The sequence below is a fragment of the Palaemon carinicauda genome, chromosome 10 (genome assembly GCF_036898095.1).
Source record: "Palaemon carinicauda isolate YSFRI2023 chromosome 10, ASM3689809v2, whole genome shotgun sequence".
NCBI lineage: Eukaryota > Metazoa > Arthropoda > Malacostraca > Decapoda > Palaemonidae > Palaemon > Palaemon carinicauda.
This window is the reverse complement of record NC_090734.1, coordinates 136,359,831-136,385,762: the sequence shown is the minus strand read 5'-3', so window position 1 is coordinate 136,385,762 and position 25,932 is coordinate 136,359,831. Positions and strand designations below refer to the sequence as shown.

General features: G+C 43.7%; 1 long non-coding RNA gene across 3 annotated transcripts in view; it reads right to left on the bottom strand.

The window, feature by feature from the left end:
• LOC137648814 (uncharacterized) overlaps window positions 1-25,932 on the bottom strand; it is a 53,387-nt gene that overhangs the window by 23,176 nt on the left and 4,279 nt on the right. For 2 of the 3 annotated variants that reach the window (XR_011045710.1, XR_011045708.1), the window contains exons 2-3: window positions 21,135-21,361; window positions 20,546-20,759 (exon numbers count right to left, since the gene is read on the bottom strand). This is a non-coding gene — a long non-coding RNA (uncharacterized lncRNA). The remainder of the gene's footprint in view (window positions 1-20,545; window positions 20,760-21,134; window positions 21,362-25,932) is intronic. The other variant, XR_011045709.1, reaches the window with a different exon arrangement.

Here is a 25,932-nt window from a genome sequence, read left to right as displayed (position 1 = left end):
TTTAGTGGGATGTCAACTTACAATACTGCACTTTCAAAACAATTTTTTTTAATTTGACTACTGCTCCTTGATGACACTCAACAGGGGTTCTAATAGATTTGCCTTTAGTGTGGGAGTTACACTAGGTAAGCAAAACTTTGTAAAACAACAAACTGTACTCTTCCTTGGGAGTGAGGGTCAAACTGGAAGATGAGTCAAGTCAAGTTCCTAAGCCCTCTGATACTATCAATTTAACCTCAGTTAAATCAAGGAAATTGTCATGTATAAGTCCCCTTAAGAGCCCCTGCAGCAAGAGATGTCATCAAAGAATAAAGAGTATCAGAACTTACCTGAAGTAATTTCTTCGAGAACTCTAAAAGGAGTTTCTGAAAATCAGAAACTTGGATAAAGAATTTTTCTGCATTTCCTAAATCCCATTCTTGAAGCATTCACTCATCAAAACTTTGAATTTCCCATTAATGAGCTACTAAATGTATTCCCTGTGCCTGCCCTAATCACAAGAGTTGATGACTAGTTTCTAAGCCTACCCCTTTGGATGTACAGTACTGGGCCAAACAATATTACTAATAGGGGAAATCAGATACTGGCTTGTGGACATGCTTACACTGGGCATATTAAGCCATGCCAGCCATATCAGGGTGCAACTATAGCCTGAGGAATGCTACTAAAGACTAATAGAAAATATGCCTGTCCGACATCATAGGTATACATGCAACGCATTAATAATGAAGGCACATAAAAGGTTGCTCATATGCGTTAGCTTCAGCAAGAGGAAGGATGTGTGGATCCAAAATATTTACCTGGCCTTTATGTCAGAATCTAGTAGTCATCGAGATGACCAGATGTGAAAAGTGATGGTTTGGCAATAAAAGGATCTGAAACAAGTGAGAGCACGGGGGTCATAGGAAGGTTTTGTACCAACACAACCCTTGATAAATAGGACACCAGTACTGCTAAGCAAAACATGACAAACTTATAAAAGAGTTTGTATTTTTCCTAACATACAAACCCGAATTCTTTACTATAGGAGATATTCTAGCGCGAGCTAGAAAATACGGCAGAAAACCTTAACAAGGTCGTTAACGACCAGGCCGGTAGTTATCCACCTGTTAGGGGTGGGGGACTGCCGGTCGGTAGCTACTGAATACCTTCAATCGGATTCTAGCTAGGACTAATTTTAGCGGGCAGTGACGGAGGGAAGATTTGTGTAAAGAATTCGGGTTTGTATGTTAGGAAAAATACCAACTCTGTTATAAGTTTGTCATTTGTTCCTACACTAAATACGAACCCTCATTCTTTACTATAGGAGACTAAGTCTTGAGGTCAGGGCAGACGAGGAGTTCCCTAGTCCTAGGGAAGATAGTCCTCAGACTAGACTCTTTTGATGAAAAAATCTCGCATTAACTTTTCTTTGTAGATCCCCATAATCTTGGCATGACTGAAAGTTTGTAATTACATGGAAACAAATGTTTCAGGATGAAGAGGGTCGGGAACATACGACTTGGACCCTTTCATACTTAGGATTCCCCTGACCTTGAAAAGAAGGGGAACCCTCGTGACTACGAGTATAACTTATACCCTGTGAGAGGAATCAGACGAGTTTCATACCTTATTTCCATTGGCGAGTCCAGTTGAAACTGGTTACAGGCTAGGATACCCAGATGGGAGGAAGAAGGAAGGTGCAGAAGATAGATGGATGTCCTTCTAAAACCTAGTGTAACAGAATCCTCGACCAAAGGCTTCTGTCCCCTGAAAGGGGGTAAGGTAGCTACAGCACCTGTTGACATGCCACAATAGGTCCTATAGAAAAGGTGTTTAGAGACCTATGTGTCACATCGGTTAAATAGTAAGTGGTGAATGTAGATTGGCGTTTCCAGACTCCAGCTCTTAAGACTTGGGAGACTGAAAAAGTCTTCTTAAATGCCAGTGAGGCAGCCACTCCCCTAACTTGATGGGCTTTGGGTTGAGCTGCCTCTGCGTCTCCGTGAATGGCTTTCGCAATAACCTTCTTGAGCCAGAAAGAGATGGTGTTGCGAGAGATTCTCTTCTTTACCTTGTTGGTACTGAGGAAGAGATGATGGAGGCGTGGTCTGAAAGGTCTGGTGCACTGCAGGTATTTCCTTAGCGCCCTAACTGGGCACAGTAGCAATTGGTCAGTATCCTGTGTTACCCTATTGAGGCTGGAAAATTGAAATTCTCTAAACCTCTCATCGGCCGATGAAGGATTCTGAGTTTTGGCCACAAAGCCTGGCACGAAGTTGAGCGAGACTTCCCCACATCCTCTAGATTGGGTGACTTCGTAGGATAGACCATGAAGTTCACCAACCCTTTTTGCCGAGGCCAAAGCTACTAGGAAGACTGTCTTAAGGGTTAGGAAGTAGTCAGAGGTCCTATTTAAGGGTTCATAGGGTGGTCCCTTCAAGGAACGTAAGACCAGGGACACGTCCCAAGGTGGTGGTCTAATCTCAACTGGGGGTCAAGATCTCTCAAAACCTCGAATCAACAAGGTGATTTCTTCTGAGGTGGAAAGGTCAACCTCGCTCAGTCTACAGATGAGGCTTAAGGCTGAACGATAGCCTTTAATTGCCGAGACTGATAGGAGTTTCTCCTCCCTGAGGTACACCAGGAAGTCTGCCACTAATGGTAGAGAGGGATTGAGTGGAGACACGCCTCGCCCTCTACACCAAGCTGCAAACACTCTCCATTTTGCTTGGTAGAGGTTTGTGGAAGATTGGCGCAGGTGCCTGGACATGTGCTCAGCCACCTTCCCTGAAAAGCCTCTGCTTCTGAGAGACAGGACAGCCTCCAGGCGTCAAGCTTCAGGAAATGGATTCTCCTGTGGGGGATACCACTGTGTGGCTGCGTCAACAGAAAGGGTTCTGGAAGCAGAAACCTTGGAACTTGAACCAGCAGGGAAAGAAGGTCTGCGTACCACTCTCTGCTTGGCCATGCCGGAGGTATTAGCTTGCAGTTCCGGGAGGTCCTGAGTTTGTTGATCACCCTTCTGAGCAGGCAAAAGGGTGGAAAGGCATATGCGTCCAGGTTGTCCCAGGAATGTTGAAGGGCGTCCTGGATCGCTGCCTGATGGTCTGGAACTGGGGGACCCGTAGAGGGGAAGTTTCGCATTCAGAGAAGTGGCGAACAGGTCTATTGTGGGGAAACCCCACAAAGCTATTACTGTCTTCGCTACTCGAGGATCCTAAGACCATTCGCCACTCAACACTTGGTGATGCCTGCTCAGTTGATCCCCCACGATGTTTCTCCGGCCCGGAATAAACCTGGCTGTGAGAGAAATGTTGTGACCTTCCGCCCACTGGCAAATCTGGACCGCTAGCAGACAGAGGTCTCTTGCCAGAGTACCCCCTTGTTTGTTGATGTACGAGACGGCTGTTGAGTTGTCGCTCATCGGCACCACCTCTCGTCCTTGTAGATCTTTAAAAAAGAATTTTAGGCCTTTCCAGGCTGCTAATAATTCCAGGTGATATATGTGGAGAGTTTGCTCTATCGGAAACCAAACTACTGATGCTAATTTCGGGCCTAGGTGGGAACCCCAGTCCCGTAGCGATGCATCCAAAAAGAGTTTTAACTTCGGACTGGGGCTTAGGAGGGGAATGCCCTTTTAGGGTAGTCTCTCTGGTTGACCACCAATGAAGATCTTGTAACACCAGAGCTGGAACCTCCACTGACAAGAATGGGGAATCGATCTTTGGATTGATTGATTGATTGATTGAAAGTTTTCTGGCATCCTGACATCTAAGGTCATTGACGCCCATAGCATTTATTATATATGAAAAATAAAAGAATTCAATTATAACCATAAAAGTTAAGATGTCATTACAATAGTTAAATAGTTTTCAGAAGACTTGCTTCTGAAATAAATCTAAAAATTCCACTCGCATAGTAGGACACACCATGTCCAAGAATCTTGGCAAGGATGAACCTGCCATCCTCACCTCGAGCCTCAAACAGATATCTATTTCTTAAGTTAGTAAAATTAGGGCATTCAGTCAACAAATGCCTCACTGTTAAAGGTACTAAACAGTCCTCGCAATACGGTTGGTGTTGGCCCTTCAGCAGAAACTCGTGTGTCAACCGTGTGTGACCAATTCGAAGGCGACAAAGTGTCTTCTCCCATTTTCGGGGTATCATGTTATACCTCCAAGGTGATATGATATTTGTTACTTCCCTCATTTTATTGCCATCTTGACTATCCCAGTGCTGTTGCCATTTATTACAAACCAATTTCTTGATGTAAGGTAGGATATCATTACAGGGAATGGGATGCCTCCTTGGTAGCAACTCGGATGCCGCATTCTTCGCCAGTAAATCGGCCTTCTCATTCCCAGACACACCTACATGTGCTGGAACCCAACAAAATCGAACTGTTATACCTCTCCGTCCAATAATAAAAAGCCATTCTAAAATCTTTAAAACTAGAGGGTTACTAGAATTAAAAACTTGTAAAGATTAAAAAACACTCCTTGCATCACTAAAAATGGTAAAATTACCCTCCTTTTCCAAAGCTATTTTCTCAATAGCGGTTAGTATGCCATACAGTTCGGCAGTAAATATGGAAGCTGTTAGAGGAAGTGCACCTCTACAATTAAAATCATTACTATGTACTCCAAATCCAACGCCAGCATCAGATTTGGAGCCATCAGTATATAAAAAAGTCGATCCCCTATGTTCTTTGGCATGTTCCATAAAAAAAGACCTGGATTCTAACTCAGTCATATTCTTCTTAACTCCAATAAAGTATTTACAAAAAGATATGTCAGGTAATTTCCATGGAGGCGTTGATGATACCTTGAATGGAAGCACATTAATTCTAATTAAATCCAGATTGTTTAATAATTGTTTCACCCGAAACCCAAAAGGTTGAGGAGATTTTGGGTGCAGCTCAAAGTAGGTTGAGTGTCTTACAAGGCTTGCAGTCTGAAAGGCAGAAGAATTAGGGAGTCTTTGCAATCTAAACCAATACCGAATAATAGAGGACATTCGGTAAAGGTCTAGAGGCAACTCCCCAGCATCAACAAGGAGACTTGTGATAGGCGAAGTTCTATAAAGGCTCCTGTGGACAATCTAATGCTAGCATGATGTATTGAATCTAATATTTTTAACCAGCTTGGGGTTGCTGAGGAGTATATTTCGCATCCATAACTAATTTTGGAAAATATCAAGGCCTTGTATAATTTTAAAATTGTATTGCGGTCTTCCCCCATGATGTATGGGACAATACTTTTAAAAGATTCATAGCTTCAACACATTTAACTTTTAATGCTTTTAAGTGAGAAACCCATGTAAGCCTACAATCAAATATCAACCCTAAAAATTTAGCTTCACTTGCACATGGGATCCGTTGACCTTTGATGTATATATCCGGGTCTGGATGTACTCCCCGTATACGACAGAAATGGACAATTGTAGTTTTACTTGTCGAGAACTTAAATCCATTCATATCGGCCCAATGGATAATTTTATCAATAGAGAATTGGATTTTTCTCTCAACCATTGCCATTGGCCCCAGCAAATGATATGGGGAGATCATCCACAAATTATGTTGCGAGAACATCCCGAGGAATGACTAAGGATATCCCATTAATTGCTAGTGCAAAAAGGGTTACACTCAGCACACTCCCCTGAGGAACTCCTCCTTCCTGGCATTTACTCTGTGATAGAGCTTCCCCAACTCTCACTTGGAAAACTATGTGAAAGAAATGACTGGATGAATAGTGGTAGCTCTCCTCTCAATCCGCACTCATGGATTCTTTCAAGTATACCGTATCTCCATGTGGTATCATATGCCTTTTCAAGATCAAAAAAGACTGTCACATGGTGGTGCTTGGAAGCAAAGGCTTCACAAATGGAGGACTCAAGTTGTATCAGCACATCAGTCGTCGAGTGCATTTTCCTGAATCCACATTGAATGGGTGATAAAATATTCTTCTTTTCAAGGTACCAAATCAGTCTTGCATTGACCATCTTCTCCATGATTTTACATAAACAAGATGTCAATGCAAAAGGTCGGTAGTTTGCTGCTAAAAACTTGCCATATTCTATTAAAAATGCTTAAAATAAATAACTTTGTATTAAAAGGTACATGTTTAATCATTGCATATGGAATTCCATCGGGTCCAGGGGCTGTATCCTTACACGTAGCAAGAGCAGAATCAAATTCTCTTTCAGTAAAAGGAGAATTGTATGACTCTTGCTTTCTTGTTGCGAAGTTTAAAACTTTCTTTTCTTCAATGCTCCTATACTGGTGACCAGGAGCTGCTTCACACTTGCACAATACATTTGAAAAATGGTCAGCCAGGGCATTGCTAACTTCGGTTGCTCCAGTCATATACTGGCCATTTATCTTTAACACTGGTGGTGGGTTTGGGGTGAATTTGCCTGCTATCTTTTTGACTTTCCTCCACACAGATGATGTTGGTGTTCTACTGTTAATGGAGGAAACAAATGACATCCAAGACTGGCGCCTAGCTTCTTTCATGGCACGGCGGAACTGTGCTCTACATTTCTTGTATATGACTAAATTCTCCTCAGAACGGCGCATGCGCAATCGCGTTAAAGACTTCCTTGTGGATCTGTGCAGGGCAGTTAGTTCTGATGACCACCAGGGGACTGGTCGTCGTCTGAATATCCCTGTTGTTTTGGGAATGGAATTCACTCCTGCTGTGTGAAGAGTTCCATTAAGTAAGTCTATGGCCTCATCAACACTTTCAAACTGCTCTGCAGTTCCTTCAATTTCACTTAACTCCCGAAATCTATTCCAGTCCGCCTTATCAAGATTCCATCGAGGCGATCTTTGTAAAGGTGGACCATTGTTGGTGTTTATAATGATTGGTGCATGATCACTAGTATGCCAATCATCTAATGTTCTCCAATCAAAATCGAGAAGACAGTTAGAGCTGGCAACTGATAGGTCAATGCAGGACAAGGTACCTGTCTGTACATGAAAATGTGTGGGGTCTCCTGTATTAAGGAGCCCGACATCTTCATTCTCCAAAATTGATGATATAATATTACCTCTTGCGTTTGCCAAAACATCACCCCATAAAGGATGTCTACTATTAAAATCTCCTAGTAAGAGAAAAGGTTGTGGGAGTTGTTTAATCACCTCTACTATATTATCATACGAGATGTTAACATTTGGAGGCAAGTAAAGAGAACAGATTGTGTATTTTCTCCCTATATCAATCTGTACAACCACTGCCTGCAGAGGGGTACAGATGGACAAAGATATATGGGGAACATCTCGACGAACGTATATAAGACTTTCCCCATGGCTCCCTGCTCGTTGATCATATGGTGTTCTATACCTAACATACTCTCGAGGACAAGGAGTATTAGCATCGAGCTTGCTTTCTTGTAGACATACAGTTATAGGGGAGTGTTTACGTATGAGGAGCTTGAGTTCTTCATATTTCGCCCTTAAACCCTGGCAATTCCATTGCAGGATGGAGGAAAAACTATGATTTATTTTTTGGAAGACACCTTAGATGAAGTCTTCCCATTGGCAATATTTGATCTAACAATATTTCCCGGTGGCATCTCTAGAGAGGATCTTGATATAGTGGGTTTTGTGTTGTTCTTTTTCTTTATGTCCTTTTGATCTAATTGTTGAGGAGGATGGTGGACCTCAACTTGAATTTCTGATTGGTTCAATTTGCCTTCTAGTTGATCAGAAACATCAGCAGACAAGATATCATATTTATTTGAAGTCGTGACTTTAATGTTTCTTATGGTAGGAGGCGAGAGAGATGGAGGTCTCTCTCTTTTTCGATTAAAAGGTTGTGATCTGTCAGGTTTTTGCACCTTCCCCACTACAGGTTCACAAGGTAAATTAGTTTCAAGTGGAACCTCCATCAGATCAGGCAAGGACACGGCCTGAGAGAGGTTTGTACTATTATTTAGAGTAGTTGGCTTTTGAATAACTTTCAGATCTTTAAGTATCTGTTTTGATTTTTCTACAATTTCTGGACATAGATTTTCGATGGGACTTTCAACCTCTTTAACTACTTTCATTTGTTTCTTCATATTAGAAGTAGAGATATAATTTTTGTCAGTGTGGTTTGGCAAGTTTTTCTTCAGAACCATTGAAAAAGGTTGCCCTGGTCTTATCTGCTTTTCAAGAGCTCTTTTACGAGCCTCTTTAAAAGTAACCCTTTCCATGGTGCTAATGGCCTGAATTTCTTTTTCAAAAATAAACTTAATGCAACTTTTAGATATAGCTGGGTGTGCCTCCCCACAGTGTATGCAATTAGGGTTTTCTCTGCATATTCCAAGGCTACATTTTCCACAGTTGGCACAAACAGCAGGCTTATTATTTACTTTTTCTTTGCATTTCTGGCTTAAATGGCCATACATTTGGCAATGATAACATCGCAATGGTGAAGAGATATAAGGTTTCACCTTCAACGATAGCCAACCAGCCTTAATAACATTTGGTAATCTACATTGATCAAATGTTATAATCAAAGTAGCAAGAGGAATATGTTGTTCTCCAACTCTCTTTCTCATTCTGACTACTTTAACTACTCCTTGACTTTTCAGTTCATCTTCAATTTCTTTTTCCTCTTTATCTAGTAATTCTGGAGCATATATCACACCTCTACTCTGGTTGAAAGTAGGGTGCGAAATTAATTTTACACAATGACCATCCAATGTTGTCAGTGTTTTTAGCCTTTCACCTTGTAATGCGGATAGTGTCTCTATCAAGAGACTTCCATTTCCTTGGGGTAAAATTTTTGGCTGCCCTCCACATAAATTGGCTATTTCTCTGTTAGCTTTGAAAACATTTAAACGCTCATTTCTTCCGTTTTCAAATTCTAAGATAAAAAAATTTTCATAATTCACTACTTCATAGTGACCAGGTAATACTACTATTTTTCTATATCTTTGGGTACTATCAGCATTTCTCACACTCACTCTCTTCTTCTCTAGTGTTTTCTTATCATTATTTCCATAACGAATATAAGATTCCAACGTTACTATGTTAGAACCCGAGTTGGAGCTGTCTGTGCCGAGGTCCATGTTTGTACTTTCCAGGTCGTCAACAGAGGGGTGGGTTTTTTGTTATGAGCAAGCCGGGTTATCCACCTCTTATTGGAGGATGTCAGTCCTCCTATTCCATGTGGCCCAACACGAGAAGAGGCTTCAGCGGGGACCAGTCCTCTATTAGAGAGGGGCTGCCTCTCTTTAGGTGGGCGTACACTGGTCAGTGGGGGTAGTTAGCCCCTCCCACCGTCGACTCCAATGCCTGGCGTCACCCATTACCCGCAAATATGGGCGACTTAAAACCGGATCACTGGAGCCCGACTCTTAACAGACTTGGTTTGCACCCAATGGGGTCTACCAGAGGGTGATGGCGTCTAAATTGGCACAGGTTGAGATGGAATGCCGTCCATCCCACACTGTGTCAAATCCAAAGCAGCATCCAAAGTATAATCGAACATGCCAAAGTCGTCAACAATATCGAGCCCAAAAGGAAGAGATGGGAGAAAAAAGAAATAACCAAAAGTAAAAGAAAAAGTGCTGACTGATTTAGTTGGATCAACAGCTGGGCACCGAGGTCCAGTGGGAAGTAGTTCCCACTGTTCATTAGACCCCAGCTGCTGATCCCTAAGCCCCCCATCCTCATCAAGGCTTCAGCATCTGGGGGGTCGATCTTTGGAGACATCTCATTCTCGATCTTCCGCCTGGAACTAGCTTTTCCAGGGAGGAAAGATGGCCCAGATGACTCTGTCACGACTTGGCTGTAGGCGGTAGTGGGTTTTTTTGTTATGAGCAAGCCGGGTTATCCACCTCTTATTGGAGGATGTCAGTCCTCCTATTCCATGTGGCCCAACACGAGAAGAGGCTTCAGCGGGGACCAGTCCTCTATTAGAGAGGGGCTGCCTCTCTTTAGGTGGGCGTACACTGGTCAGTGGGGGTAGTTAGCCCCTCCCACCGTCGACTCCAATGCCTGGCGTCACCCATTACCCGCAAATATGGGCGACTTAAAACCGGATCACTGGAGCCCGACTCTTAACAGACTTGGTTTGCACCCAATGGGGTCTACCAGAGGGTGATGGCGTCTAAATTGGCACAGGTTGAGATGGAATGCCGTCCATCCCACACTGTGTCAAATCCAAAGCAGCATCCAAAGTATAATCGAACATGCCAAAGTCGTCAACAATATCGAGCCCAAAAGGAAGAGATGGGAGAAAAAAGAAATAACCAAAAGTAAAAGAAAAAGTGCTGACTGATTTAGTTGGATCAACAGCTGGGCACCGAGGTCCAGTGGGAAGTAGTTCCCACTGTTCATTAGACCCCAGCTGCTGATCCCTAAGCCCCCCATCCTCATCAAGGCTTCAGCATCTGGGGGGTCGATCTTTGGAGACATCTCATTCTCGATCTTCCGCCTGGAACTAGCTTTTCCAGGGAGGAAAGATGGCCCAGATGACTCTGTCACGACTTGGCTGTAGGCGGTAGTGGGTTTTTTTGTTATGAGCAAGCCGGGTTATCCACCTCTTATTGGAGGATGTCAGTCCTCCTATTCCATGTGGCCCAACACGAGAAGAGGCTTCAGCGGGGACCAGTCCTCTATTAGAGAGGGGCTGCCTCTCTTTAGGTGGGCGTACACTGGTCAGTGGGGGTAGTTAGCCCCTCCCACCGTCGACTCCAATGCCTGGCGTCACCCATTACCCGCAAATATGGGCGACTTAAAACCGGATCACTGGAGCCCGACTCTTAACAGACTTGGTTTGCACCCAATGGGGTCTACCAGAGGGTGATGGCGTCTAAATTGTCACAGGTTGAGATGGAATGCCGTCCATCCCACACTGTGTCAAATCCAAAGCAGCATCCAAAGTATAATCGAACATGCCAAAGTCGTCAACAATATCGAGCCCAAAAGGAAGAGATGGGAGAAAAAAGAAATAACCAAAAGTAAAAGAAAAAGTGCTGACTGATTTAGTTGGATCAACAGCTGGGCACCGAGGTCCAGTGGGAAGTAGTTCCCACTGTTCATTAGACCCCAGCTGCTGATCCCTAAGCCCCCCATCCTCATCAAGGCTTCAGCATCTGGGGGGTCGATCTTTGGAGACATCTCATTCTCGATCTTCCGCCTGGAACAAGCTTTTCCAGGGAGGAAAGATGGCCCAGATGACTCTGTCACGACTTGGCTGTAGGCGGTAGTGGGTTTTTTTGTTATGAGCAAGCCGGGTTATCCACCTCTTATTGGAGGATGTCAGTCCTCCTATTCCATGTGGCCCAACACGAGAAGAGGCTTCAGCGGGGACCAGTCCTCTATTAGAGAGGGGCTGCCTCTCTTTAGGTGGGCGTACACTGGTCAGTGGGGGTAGTTAGCCCCTCCCACCGTCGACTCCAATGCCTGGCGTCACCCATTACCCGCAAATATGGGCGACTTAAAACCGGATCACTGGAGCCCGACTCTTAACAGACTTGGTTTGCACCCAATGTGGTCTACCAGAGGGTGATGGCGTCTAAATTGGCACAGGTTGAGATGGAATGCCGTCCATCCCACACTGTGTCAAATCCAAAGCAGCATCCAAAGTATAATCGAACATGCCAAAGTCGTCAACAATATCGAGCCCAAAAGGAAGAGATGGGAGAAAAAAGAAATAACCAAAAGTAAAAGAAAAAGTGCTGACTGATTTAGTTGGATCAACAGCTGGGCACCGAGGTCCAGTGGGAAGTAGTTCCCACTGTTCATTAGACCCCAGCTGCTGATCCCTAAGCCCCCCATCCTCATCAAGGCTTCAGCATCTGGGGGGTCGATCTTTGGAGACATCTCATTCTCGATCTTCCGCCTGGAACTAGCTTTTCCAGGGAGGAAAGATGGCCCAGATGACTCTGTCACGACTTGGCTGTAGGCGGTAGTGGAGACAAGAGATGGGCGATGGATTGATCCAGTCTCCGAAGTCTGTCTTCCGAAAGGGAACACCCTCCCTACCTGGGTGTTAATTCAAATTCAAATTCAAATTCAAATTCTTTATTTCAGCTGTAGAGCCATATACAAAATATTACAATAAAATTAATAGTTATATACAAATATATTAGGAGTAAAACAAAAGGTCTAAACACAGAAAATGTGTTTAGACCACTCTTTAAAAACTAATGATTTTTTAAAACTATCACTGTTAAAAATTGCACAAATTAAGTGGTTTTTTGAACTCTTTGCTCTCTGAAACAAACTTACAGTACATTTTCTCACTAATTCATCAAATGTTGGTATTCCTAAAGAAACAAAGTGTCCACTTACTCTCGAAAACCTTTCTATTCCCATCAGGTACCTAAAAGAGTCATTGTAACATATTTTAAGTTTTCGTAGGGTTTCCTTTTTACATTTCATTGCCAGAGGCATACAATACAGGGAAGTACAGAAAGATCTGAACAAATGTACTTTTGCCTCATCATTGCACATATGAAAGTTCCTTAGCAACATATTGCCTCGCAAGCATTGCCCTCGATAGAGTGATGCAATATGGTCATCGTCCTTTAGATTGTCATTAATATTCATGCCAAGATATTTACATGACTTAACGACTTCCAACCTGACGTCAATAATATAGAGTGACGGTTCACTAAATGATATAAAATTACAGGGTTTTATTACAAGAACTTTGGTCTTGTCAGGATTGGCTTCAAGATAATGGTACTTCAAATATTCCATACTTTTATCTATGAGTATTTGCAACGCTTTTAAAGATGGGGCTAAAAGTATTATATCATCTGCATAAAAGATATGATTCACCTTGACCTCTCCCACTGTGCAACCACCTTCCCTGCTGAGGACCTTTGTACTTAAATCATCCACATATACGGCAAACAGAAGTGCTGATAGAACACTACCCTGTCTAATACCACAACTGGGTTTAAAAGGAGAGGAAAGACTATTACCCCACATTACTCTAAAGTCCTGAGTTTTGTACCAGTACTGCAGCAGTGCTATAATGTAAAATGGCACATGTCTTCTCTTTAAAATTTGAAATAATCTTTCATGACACACTTTATCGAAAGCCTTGGACATATCCATTGCGCATACAAAAACTGGTGTGTTTTTTTACCTATAAAACTGGCATGTTTGTTTAAAAAGAAAAAGGGCCATATCAGTGCTGTGTTTAGTTTTATAAGCAAATTGATTATCGGAAGTTGTTAACAAGTCTTTGCATCTTTGTAGGATGATGCATTCAAATAGCTTAGAAATAATAGAGGCAAGGGCTATTGGACGATAGTTATTCTTATCAGAGAGAGACTTATGGTGATCTTTAACTAAATTCAGAATTTTTATTTCAGTCAGATTTTTTGATACGAAGTGATGTCTACACAAACAAGTGAACAAAAGTGACAGATGCACATAAAGAGTTGGATGGGCATATCGTAAGTGATTCCCTGTGATTCCATCAAGGCCCGGGGCACTATTTAACGAAAGGGATTTTAAAGCATCTTGAACGTCTCTAACGGAAACAATTGGTATGGTGCTTTCTTCATCTTCATTTTCCATCGATAAAGACATTTTTGGATGGTTCGTGCCTTCCATAATATGAGCATAATGATTCTTCCAACCTTCTGCTATGTTTGACTCTCCCCTTATTCCATCAATACTAACCGGTAGTTTAGTAGTTTTCTTTCTTATTTTGTTTATTGTTTTCCAAGGATTTCTCCTGCTCATATCTCTAGCGATTTTTTCCTTTGTTGTTTTGTTTACCGTCTTCTTGCAGACTTTGAGTGCCTTTTTAAAATTTCGTTTAGACAGGACCATCTCATCGTATTGCACACCCGATCTCGGCATTCCCATTTCCTTCCATAATAAATACTTTTGTCTGGCTGTAACGTGGTGTAATTTGACGTTTTCATTCCAGCCTGGTATTCCATGACTTTTATATACCTTTCCGGTATTTTTTGTATCCCCACTCTTAATCAATGCATCAACAAGATCGACAGCAAATGTTTCAATTAGAAATACATGGTTTCTGTCTCTGCATCCCCTTGTTCTACAGACAATTGCCTCAACTGGAAGCTCTATTTCTTTTAGTGTCTTCTCGCTTCGAACTTTATATTCATCATTATTTCTAACCTCGTAAGTTATTCTCCGATTATTGGTCCCTGCTACTCTGTATGCTGAAAAATCTTGTACACAAAGTTTAAAACCCAGAGGCTTATGGTCTGAGCCTATCTCCTCGTAAAAAACCTTAAAACATCGAAGTGCACTCAAGAGGGAGTCAGGGCACACGACATGGTCCAGCCACCTCGTGTGACCCGTAGTATCGCTTACCCACGTATGGGTATCATGTGGTAATGAGGTGATGTCGGCTGCACAGCAGTCGTATTCATCACACCACCCAAATAATTCTGCACCAAATTCGGATGAAATGTGAGCGTTAAAATCCCCCACAGCAATAACATGATCATTCTGATGTTCTTCAAATAGACATTTAATTTTCCCTAATTTATTTAAGTATTCCTCAGTATTAGAACCGTTATAATAGGGCATATAAAAATTGATAACCCTTATCGTACTACCACCAAGACTAATATCTATACATAAAAAGCGTTCATCTCTTGTGGGTATTTTCCTGACATACGGAGAGATCTCCTCATGAACTAAAAAAGCTAGTCCCCCATATGGCCTTCCTCTCACCAGAGCTTGACTTAGGTCTACTGGTGACGACGATATGGAATCAAAGTTAATATCAATATTGTTTAAAAAGTTACTCTCCTGTTGTGGCAAAAATGTTTCTTGCAATGCTATTATCTTATAGTTATTACATAAATTCTTTACAACGTGGACATTTTTCCTGACAGATCTACAGTTAAAAGTTGCTATATTAATTGAAGCCATGATTAATTTCTTTTTTCGTACCATTTCCTTACCATTACGCCTTTTGGCCAATTAACAGACTGGAAAAGGTTAGTTACTTTACACTTTTCAATGCTCTCGATTGATATTTTAAAGGAAACATAATTGTCATGTTTTGCTTGGAGTTTCTGACATTGAACTAAATTTTTACCAGATACATTTATGACATGGATTTTCAATTCATCTTCATTTACAAGAGGGCTTAACCTAGACACAAAAAGAGAAATATTGGTGAGAGGTTCAGCTGCCAGTAGACCGGTACCCTCATTGGTTCCTATCACTGCAGGTTTTCTTCTTAATAACTTGGTTGAGGTTAATGGATATACCCAGATAGTTTAAGACTTGGGTTAGAGTCAAGCAAGACTTCTCTGCATTTACAAGGATCCCCAGGTCCTTGCAAAGGTCTAGAAGTCTTCTCAGGTGATCCAGAGCTAGCCCCCTGGACGAGGCCAGGAGTAGCCAATCGTCCAGGTATCTTAGCAGACGTATTCCGTGTTTGTGAGCCCACGAAGATACTAGTTCGAAAACCTTCGTAAAGACCTGTGGGGCGGTCGAGAGGCCGAAGCATAGGACTTTGAACTCGAAGATTCGACCCTGAACAAGAAAGCGCAGGAATTTCTGAGATGTGCGATGGATCGGCACTTGGAAATATGCATCTTTTAAGTCCACCAATGCCATAAAGTCTCCTGAACGCATCGCTTGGGTCACGGAGGCTGCTATCTCCATTTTGAATGGAGTTTGCTTCACAAACAGGCTCAAGGTCGAGAGATCGATTACTGGTCTCCAACCTCCCGAGGCTTTCTCTACCAGAAAGAGGAGACTGAAAAACCCCGGGGAGGCATTGGAGACCTCTTAAATGGCGCCTTTTAGAAGCATGCTCTGGATCTCCCGAGCTACGGCTTGCTGTTTCCCTGGATCCCGAGGGATCTGGGAGGACGAGATCGGGGGAGGAATTAGAGGAGGAGGAGAGTCTATGAAGGGGATGCGGTACCCCTAACGAAGCACCTTGATGGTCCATTGCATGGCCCCCATAGCCTTCCACCTCCTCCAACTGTGAGGGGGGAGCCGTGACCCTATTTCTGTCTAGGGTTCCTCCCTCTGCCTTTAGCCTTAGGAGGAGCCGACTTTCCTCTGCCCACAGGAGCGGCTGAGGCTCTTGGCTGGGAGTGGAGTTGCGGTTGTGGTTTTGGGTTGTGGAGTTGGTTGCTGTTGCATTGTGCGAAGGGAAGCACCCTTTTGCATTGCGGTGTCCTGCGTCTCTTTCCTCCAAGTATCTAAGGCAGAGGAAACAGCCTGTTTAGAAAAGAGGAGAGGTTGCAGAAGATCAGAGTTTCTCAAATCTGACTTCTTAGTCTTACCGATGTTCCTATGAAGTCTGGAAACTACTGATTCCCTCCTTTTTAGAATCCAGTTGCCCCACATGGTTGCAGTCGTAGCAGTTAGGAAGTCCATTGTTTTGGCCCCAGCAGCTAGGACTTCCTGCAGGGACTGCATGGAGTTTTGGTTTGATAGGTCTTCGTGACTCGCTAGGTAGCCGACTGTGCCTGACCAAGTGTCAAACCAGATAATGCCTCCAGAAGGGACACTGACGCTGCTTCCATTGCCGAGGCTTCAGTGGCGGTGAAGGAGACTGGGAGAGAAGAGAGTCTCTCTGCAGAGCAGCTAGGTATGAGCCTTGCTGTGAGGGTATCCAGGGTCAGAGGAGAAGGGTTGGCATCTCTGGCCTTGTAAAAACGCTTTTGCCTCGAAAATGAAAATTGCATTAGTTTATGGGATCCTTGAGACTTCAAGGAACCCGTTTCCCCCGAGACCACCTGCGAGACCTTCCTCAGACGGCCTGCAGTGTGAATAGACCAGGGAAGTTCAATTCTGGTCTTAGGGTTAGGTGGAGGACGACATAGTCTGCCTAAAGCTGGAGCGTCGGTATGTCGAGGTGACAGATGTAAATCCCCGAGGCCTGAGATATTACACGTCGTTCTTAGAGCCCTCAGAAAGGACTAAATCTTTTGATGGTTGTTCTTCCGAGGAATCTTCCGGTCGCGCTAATTCCTCGCGAGGGATGGTGATAGAAGCCCGAGTGTATGGAGGTAACGGCGAAGTAGAATACTCCATTGCCGTTATTCCAAGGGAAGGCCGAGCGCTGGCTAATGGCGCCGCGCGCGACTGATCTTGCCCGGAAGTCGATGGTCTAGGCGTAGGCGACCGAATTAACGGAACTGTCTCAGTAAGAGGTTGCATTGATCGGCGGTCTGGCCTTTTTCCTCTGTTTTCAATCGAGGAGAAGATGGGTTGAACCCCTGCGTCTTCTTCCGAGGTTCTCGTGAGGCTCATATTCTGGAACTCGTTAGGAAGTACGGGAACCGGAGCTGTTCTGTCTGAAACACGAGGGCGAGGTGAATGACCCCGTGCGGATATGTCCGGAGACTTGCGCGATCGGGAGGTTGAAGGACGGGAGCGCTCTCTTTCTGTTGATACAAAGCGACGGCGAGAAGAAGTGCTCTTTCTCCCCTCCCTAGAGCAATCTGAGCTCCTCTAGTTAATATGTGAAGGAGAGGGATCGCGCTCAGAGGGCTCTCTTTCCTTGGTCGCGCTCTGGGCGCGATTAGATGAAAAATCGCTCCAACGGGAGCGCTTATTATGCTTAGGAGAACTCTCTCGTGACGAAGAGCGAGAACATATCGTAGAGCTCTTCTTCTTACAGAGCCTAAATGATCCCTCGTGAGAGGAAGACGATAGCGAGGCAGAACGATGACGCGAGGATGCACTCTTATGTTTATGACGTGAGCACTTATCATCTCTCGGCGAGACATTTCGTGAAGAGATAGAAGGCGAGGAAGAGCGAGAACGATGACGTCTCTCCCTAGGTCCCCTCTCTCTCCGACGAGAACGTCTGGGCGAAGGAGAGCGAGCTCTCCTTTTCCTCTTCTCTCTCTCCCTCCTAGCCTCCGAGGCGGACGAAGACGATGAGGAGGAGGAGGAGGAGGAGGAGGAGGAGGAGGAGGAGGAGGAGGAGGAGGAGGAGGAGGAGGAGGAGGAGGAGGAGGAGGAGGAGGTATAGTGATGATCGACCTTGCGACGTTGTGGTTTCATAGAAGCGCAAGCAAGAAGCGAAGTAGGCGTCACGGGAGCTGAAGTTACAACATCTGCTGTCACTTCAGCGGCCGCCGACTGGGTTGACGGGATGTAGGCGAGGTCCGGAACTCCCGAAGGTTCCAAAACAGAAGGGACCTGAGGTAAGACTGTGCCCGCGAGGAACTGGTTCCACACTTCCACCGAAGGAGAACCAGGAAGCCCAAGGGCAGGCCATACCGCTCGTACGTGATCTGGAATAGAAGCGGTAATAGAGTTATTCCTGATGGTGGAAGAAATTGTCCCACTGGGAGGGGCAACGTGATCCGCCTGACCAGGGGGAATGGGGGTTAAGTCAATGGTGCCGCTCTTCCTTGACTTCCCCCCGGAGGAAGGAGGCAAGGAAGAGTCTGAAGGGAGAGATCGAGAGGCCGAAGAAGAGGCCCGAGACTCCTTACCTTTCGACGGCAAACCTGGAGGTAACGAATCCTTCTTGGATTTCTTCTTCTTCCTCTTCACAAACTTATCCCACAGAGAGGGCGACCATTCTCTACATACTTGGCAGGGGGAGCCTTCAGAACACCTATGACCTCTGCACGAAGGGCATAGGGAATGAGGATCCACCTCCGGTGGTGACATGAAAGTGCCACAAGATTTCGGGGGAATCCCGGGACACTTCCTCATAATATAGGACATCACATCTAATAAAGAAAAGAAAAAGAAAAAGTTAATCAAAAACACACTAAAGAAAGGCTAGTCTGCCAGTCAAACAAAAGCAGGCACAGCGGTGTTACCACTGCGACGGCTAGAATTCGATTGAAGGTATTCAGCAGCTACCGACCGGCAGTCCCCCACCCCTAACAGATGGATAACTACCGGCCCGGTCGTTAACGACATTGTTAAGGTTTTCTGCCGTATTTTCCAGCTCGTGCTAGAATATCTCCTATAGTAAAGAATGAGGGTTTGTATTTAGTGTAGGAACAAATAAGGAGTTAGCCTAGGGCTCAGATCAGGGTAAGTTAGGCTAGGATCACCACCACTGCTCAAAAGAGAGCTGGCCTTTTCAGGTGCATGAAGAAAGTTAATTTTACACTTGAAGGTGAAAACAGGGAATTAAGCAAATCACTAAAAACTTCAGGGTCCACAAATAGCTTGTGCAGTACCATCCCATCACTACCTAAATCTACTAAACTAATCTTCTCCAGATGCTCCCTGAATGAAAGTTACTTTCCTTTTACATTTAGTCCTATTCATGAACTTTTTCAGACTTAAGACTCATATTCATCAATGAGGGGCTGCTAAGTTCTTACATCTAGAACATCTACTATAATCATACTCATAAAATGCATAACAAATCCAGAAGACATCCCCGATTAAGCTACAGTTAACTAGCACTGATAAAAATCTAAAATGTGATTCAAGGAGATAAAATGATGCATCCAACATGTTTACTACTGACGAATAAACTGAAACTAGCATCATTTGTGTACCTTCTTGCCATATGCTGCTGCATAGGGGCAATACAATGCTAAAAAGGGAGACTACAGTATGTTTGAGAAAGAAAATGGGATATCTTAAATTTCTACGATAGACACTGACTAGTAGCTTCTAATAAGATATCTCATGTGAGTATAAAAATAATATTGAAACTCCAATCTTTAGTTTTTTTCAGTTTCTTTTTCAAGATATCAGAAGTTAAGTGCTCGTGGTAATGCAGCAATACATAAAAGCAAACTTTAATTGGTAAATTTGCAGGAAAAAAGTATTTTCACAGAATTTTTTTCCCCTAAGAATAAGGATATAAAATGAATTAATTCCCTATTAGCGAGACTTATTATGGACTTTTTACAATAATAAAATACAGCACAGTACATAGAGCATATCAAAATAATAAAAAGTTATTACCAATAGAATGAATGAGTAAATAGTAGGTTGGCCAGGGCACCAGCCGCCCGTTGAGATACTACCGCTAGAGAGTTAGGGGGTCCTTTGACTGGCCAGACAGTACCATATTGGATCCTTCTCTCTGGTTACGGTTCTTTCTCTTTGCCTACACAGACACCGAATAGTCTGGCCTATTCTTTACAGATTCTCCTCAGTCCTCAAACACCTGACAACACTGAGATTACTAAACAATTCTTATTCACCCAAGGGGTTAACTACGGCAATGTAATTGTTCAGTGGCTACTTTCCTCTTGGTAAGGGTAGAAGAGACTCTTTAGCTATGGTAAGCAGCTCTTCTAGGAGAAGGACACTCCAAAATCAAACCATTGTTCTCTAGTCTTGGGTAGTGCTATAGCCTCTGTACCATGGCCTTCCACTGTTTTGGGTTAGAGTTCTCTTGCTTGAGGGTACACTCAGGCACACTGTTGTATCTAGTTTCTCTTTCTCTTGTTTTTTTTGAAGTTTTTATTGTTTATATAGGAAATATTTATTTAAATGTTGTTACTATTCTTAAAATATTTTATTTTTCCTTGTTTCCTTTCCTCACTGAGCTATTTTCCCTGTTGGGGCCCCTGGGCTTATAGCATCTTGCTTTTCCAACTAGGGTTGTAGCTTAGCATTTAATAATAATAATAATAATAAAAGGACACAACTTCACTTTACCTTTATCAAATACAGTGATGGCTTGATTAGGTGGCGAGGTGGTGGTAGCAAGTACCCCTTGGAAGTGGAGTCCCCCATCTAACTAAACACATGTAACTGCCTTTCTGGAATTATCTCACTTGAATCTCTTTCATGGCACTAGCTTTGATTTGCTTGGGAGTCTTCTCATTAAAAACTGATCAAGGTTTGTTTTTTCCTGCCTTTTATGAGACTTCTGAAATGAATTAATGCATTGCCATTATAAAAATGGACTGATTAAATGACTACAGTATTGCCTAACCTGGATGAAATTTTTCAACATATCTGAAACTCAGCCCACTTTGGCATTTTTTTTAAGGATCCTTTTCCTCCAACTCCTCCGAAGACATGCCCTCTTCTGCTTTCTGGTATTGCTAATTGTAAAGGCAGTGGAGTTCCTCTGTTGTCAGCAGTTACTGGCAGGTAGTGGATAAGCCCCAGCCCCTTGCCAGATCACAGAGCAGCAGCTTAGACCTTGCAAGATGGATGGTATGGGAAGTATAACGTAAAGAACTCAGGTTTGTATAGTAAGGAAAAATAAAAACTTTTATAATTTGTGATTTGTTCCTACCTGAACACAAACCTTTATCCTCTAATAGGAGACCTATCCTTAGGTGAGGAGGAAGTCGCAAACTGCTGGCCAAAATCCTGGGATGTCTAAGCACTCTGCGTGGTATTCTCACTCTACTCCAAAAGTGAGGACATCAATCCACTTTCTATAGCACCATTTTAGGCTCTAGGATAAGTATTGTCTAATGATAGTTGGTCATGTATCCTTATATCCTTGCGGGAAGCCATCTGTAATGCAAGGCAATAATAAATTGTTGAGTTTACATTAACATCCATCCTTTCCTCCAGCTAGAAGGATGGGGGAATAAAGGGATTTTGACGAAGGAAAAATCTATTTCTGGGGAGAGACCTGTGACGCCCGGCGAAAAAGTCCTTCTTTGTACTTTTTCTGATATAAATCTTCCAAATATACCAGAGAAAATTAAAAGCATGGAATGCAGAGGTTACAACCCTCGCGCGAGCACCTTGTTGATGTCGTATATCTAACAAGGGCGTTTGAAAACACTATTCACAGGCTGTCTTCCATTTAGATAATCCCTTCATCAAAGGGGGAGGGCCGTGACAGGCCCTAGAGAATACAGTTGGGTTACCCTACCGACACCTACCACTCGCGCTCACCAGGTCATCCTTCTGTTTTGGACTTGACCGCAAAGTTGATAAGTGTTTTGCCCAGTGTTTTTTCGAAGTGATTGTCGTTAATTCAACATGACTGACGTTGCTACTTCACCCTTACCAATGTTAAGTACCATAGTTTGTTTTGGCAGCTTTTGACAGTACCAGGCATTTGTTCTGTTTCCAAACTAACAATAAAAATACGCATTAGTTAAGATTATCTGTAATAACATCGGTTATCATCATCATGATTATTATTATTATTATTATTATTATTATTACTAGCTAAGCCACAACCCTAGTTGGAAAAGCGAGATGCTATAAGCTCAAGGGCTCCAACAGGGAAAAATACCCCAGTGAGGAAAGGAAATAAGGAAATAAAAAGATAGGAGAAATAATGAACAAAATAAAATATTTTAGAAACAGTAGCAACTTCAAAACAGATATTTCGTATATAAACTATAAAAAGACTTATGTCAGCTTGTTCAACATAAAAATTCCACAGCTTCTGCCTCAGACAGAGTTTACCGTAAGTATCCCTTGGTACCTGACCAATGATGTAACCAGAAAGCTGCTAGCAGAGTAGACAATGCTGCAGCTTCCATGTCACAGGCCTCCAAAGCTGTGAACATAAAGTAATGAGTTGAGCAGCTAGTTTCTTGGCCAAAATGGATGAAGCCAGGGTAGAGACCACTGGGTGCCCAGCTAAAGCAGAGGGATAAGAGTCCTGTGTTGTGTAATAGTGCCTATACCTCGGGAAAAACCAGTGGCAGAATTTTAGAAAATTGGGCTGCTTTCAGGGAGTCTTCTGAGCCAATACCTGCATATCGACCTTGTCGAATGACTTCTTAGCTAGCTCGCTCAGACCACGAGAGTTCTAGTCATTGTCTCGAACCCTGGGAAGCATTACAGTCTGTCTATTCTTGCTTTCCTACCTTTAATCGGCGATCTAGGGTCTTTGCCAAAGTCGTTAACCCTCCTGATCAGGGGCAGGACCTGAAGAGAGGAAGACTGACTTCGTCTCCTTGGACTTGTTCCGGTTGCAGCAACCGTCCTGCTCCTCTCTGAAGAAGAATTGGGCTGCTCCTCGTCTTCCTATTAGAACACTGTACCCAGCCGGCGAAAGAGGGTCAGGGATTAAAAAAATTCTAATTTCCCTATTTGGAGAATTGAAAGCCCTAACAGGTGAAACTCTGCCTTTTGCTGATGAACTCCTTCACCTACTAAGTGGCAAACAAGGGGAAGATGGATAGTCAGGATCTCTCCTACAAGAAGACCTAGGAGAGTCAGCCAATCTCTTGGCCTTCTTCTTGAAGTCTTTGCTCTCACTGCTTTTGGATCCCTTCAAAAAGGGCGAATAAGGTATTTCCTATCACTTCTGAGCAGACAACACCCTCAGAAGACTCAGGATCCAAAAGTGGTTGCCTGGATGAAAAACGCTCCAAAGCTGGTTCGGTCCTGTCAAAAGGATCGACCATAGACAAACTCAATTGATGGCAGCCTGTAATTTTCAACATAGGAGATGAATCTTGGCAATCTTGATCACCTATGCATCTGCGGGTGAGGATTTAACGGCAAAGCCCAATCAATCGTTCCCAGAGTACAGTACTTTCCCTACGTTCAGCAACAGTTATTGGACTGTGCTGAGAGCCCAAAGTATTAGGGTGCTTGCATGCATCTATTATTCATCCCATGTATACCCACGAGTAAAGGGGGTGTAAGCATGTTGAGAACAGAAGCTCATATGCCATCCGGTGACCAAACATGTGTGCAAATAGATAGGAGTGCACTAGCATGTGACTGCTCAAAGTAAGGCGCAACTCCTGCTATAAGCAAAAATAAAAATGAGACCGCAAGCAGAGGTGTGATCGATAACGAGCAGGCGAGATGGCGTGAGGCCGATAGCAGGCAGTTTTGAACGGGTGAGATGGAGTTTCCCTAAGAATGCGCAGTTACCAACAGATGCGCGATTGTAATCACAACCTACAGAGATGAAAGCAAAGTAACGCATAATCTCACCGTCTCTTTCTTAGTCCTTGGTGAAGGATTGGACAACACTGTCTTTCCCACATGGAGAGAAACAGTAATAGTGACTTTCATGAAACTCACTAGCAATTAGCCTTAAAGAACTACAGTAATCGTTCAATTGGGAAAAGGAAGGGTGGCAGCGAAGCTTTCTTCCAACCAGCAGGATGTACAAAGTCAGCTGACTACGTGCCTTAACCAAAGGCACTTATCGGTGCAAACACAATCAAGAGTAGCTTTCCTCCATTGCATAAGAATCATAACCCAGGCTGAATGCATACGTTGGTTGCATTCTAGTGCGCTTCTTTTACCAGCTATCCTCTATTCATTTGGGAAGGTAATAGAAGAGCACACAATTCTAGTGCACTTGCACACTGTGCACCAAGCCAAGTACTTCACATCAGCATGCCTGTTATTATCGCTAGCTTTGGGATTATCAAACACACGCTCGTAATCATGATCACGTGTTCAGGATGTACGGAAACATCACCCATTGAGAAGAGCGCACTAAAAGTTTGTGTGAAGTTCTGTCACAGATGCGACACAAGCTTGCCAATTCTAATCGTGCTAGTGTGAGAGTACATAGCATAGACAATGTCTGGCAAGGCAGGGTTTTCCAAATTGGACTCCAAACCCACTGCTCGCTCGGAGACATATTGCACACAAGTGTGCGCATCCTTTCAGGAAGGAGAACTTGTTCCTCCAAATACTGTCTTCTTTTTGAATTCGTAGGGGATTGGACAAAGGCATAGCACAGCATCATTAACAGGAACAAAGTCCAAGAGTTAAAGAAAGAAAATGTTCAAAAGCACTGTTATTGGGCAGAAAGAATCAAAGTGATTGTTCATTGTACCAGTAGAGGGAATGGGGCTTCCAAGCTCCCAGCCACTAACTAATAGCTACTGCTAACACCTCATTATATGTTTTTATCAACCGAGTTACGGCTGCGCTTGATTCAATCTCCTATTAAAGGACGAAGGTTTGTATTAGTTTATAAACAAATTACAGTTTAGGTAAGCCAGGGGAAGATATTTTTTTTTCTTTATTAATAAATCTTCTTTGGAAGATAACAAAAAGTTACTAAAATGTATCTGAAGCTTATGATGCAGACGTAGACCTACAGTCAGTTCCCTACATAAGAACATGATGCATTCTAAGCATTGGTTGTAGAATTGAAAAGTTCTTAAATCCAACATTATTGACTTGGGTACCTAACTCATTAACAACCCACAGTTACTCACTACTTTACATTATTTTTTCTGTCAGCTAATCTTGCTAACAATAGTAAGCTAACCTCAATGCAACAAAAGAACAGTCGATATGGGAGGACATCAGGTTTTAAACAGATTCGACAATTAGTGCCACATCACAGATCACTGGCTTGCCTTCTTTCTCCAAACCTGCTCCACCTTCTTAACCTCTCTCTCTGTCTTTCTTTCTCAGAGACAGACTGGGAAGGTTTCCTGTCAAGCGAGTGTAGTGTGTGATGGAATAAAATGTAAAAGAAAAAGAAAGGGTCTGCGATAATAGGAAAATGTTTGCCCCGTGGGTGGACGCTTGGAGTTGCATTGAAGGGTGAGGGGAATGAAGGAGGACGAGGTGCAAGAGGAGGAGGAGGAGGAGGACGACGAGGTGCAAGAGGAGGAGGAGGAGGAGGAGGACGACGAGGTGCAAGAGGAGGAGGAGGAGGAGGAGGAGGACGACGAGGTGCAAGAGGAGGAGGAGGACGACGAGGTGCAAGAGGAGGAGGAGGACGACGAGGTGCAAGAGGAGGAGGAGGACGACGAGGTGCAAGAGGAGGAGGAGGAGGAGGACGACGAGGTACAAGAGGAGGAGGAGGAGGAGGACGACGAGGTACAAGAGGAGGAGGAGGAGGAGGACGACGAGGTACAAGAGGAGGAGGAGGAGGAGGACGAGGTGCAAGAGGAGGAGGAGGAGGAGGACGACGAGGTGCAAGAGGAGGAGGAGGAGGAGGAGGACGACGAGGTGCAAGAGGAGGAGGAGGAGGAGGAGGAGGACGACGAGGTGCAAGAGGAGGAGGAGGACGACGAGGTGCAAGAGGAGGAGGAGGACGACGAGGTGCAAGAGGAGGAGGAGGAGGAGGACGACGAGGTACAAGAGGAGGAGGAGGAGGAGGACGACGAGGTACAAGAGGAGGAGGA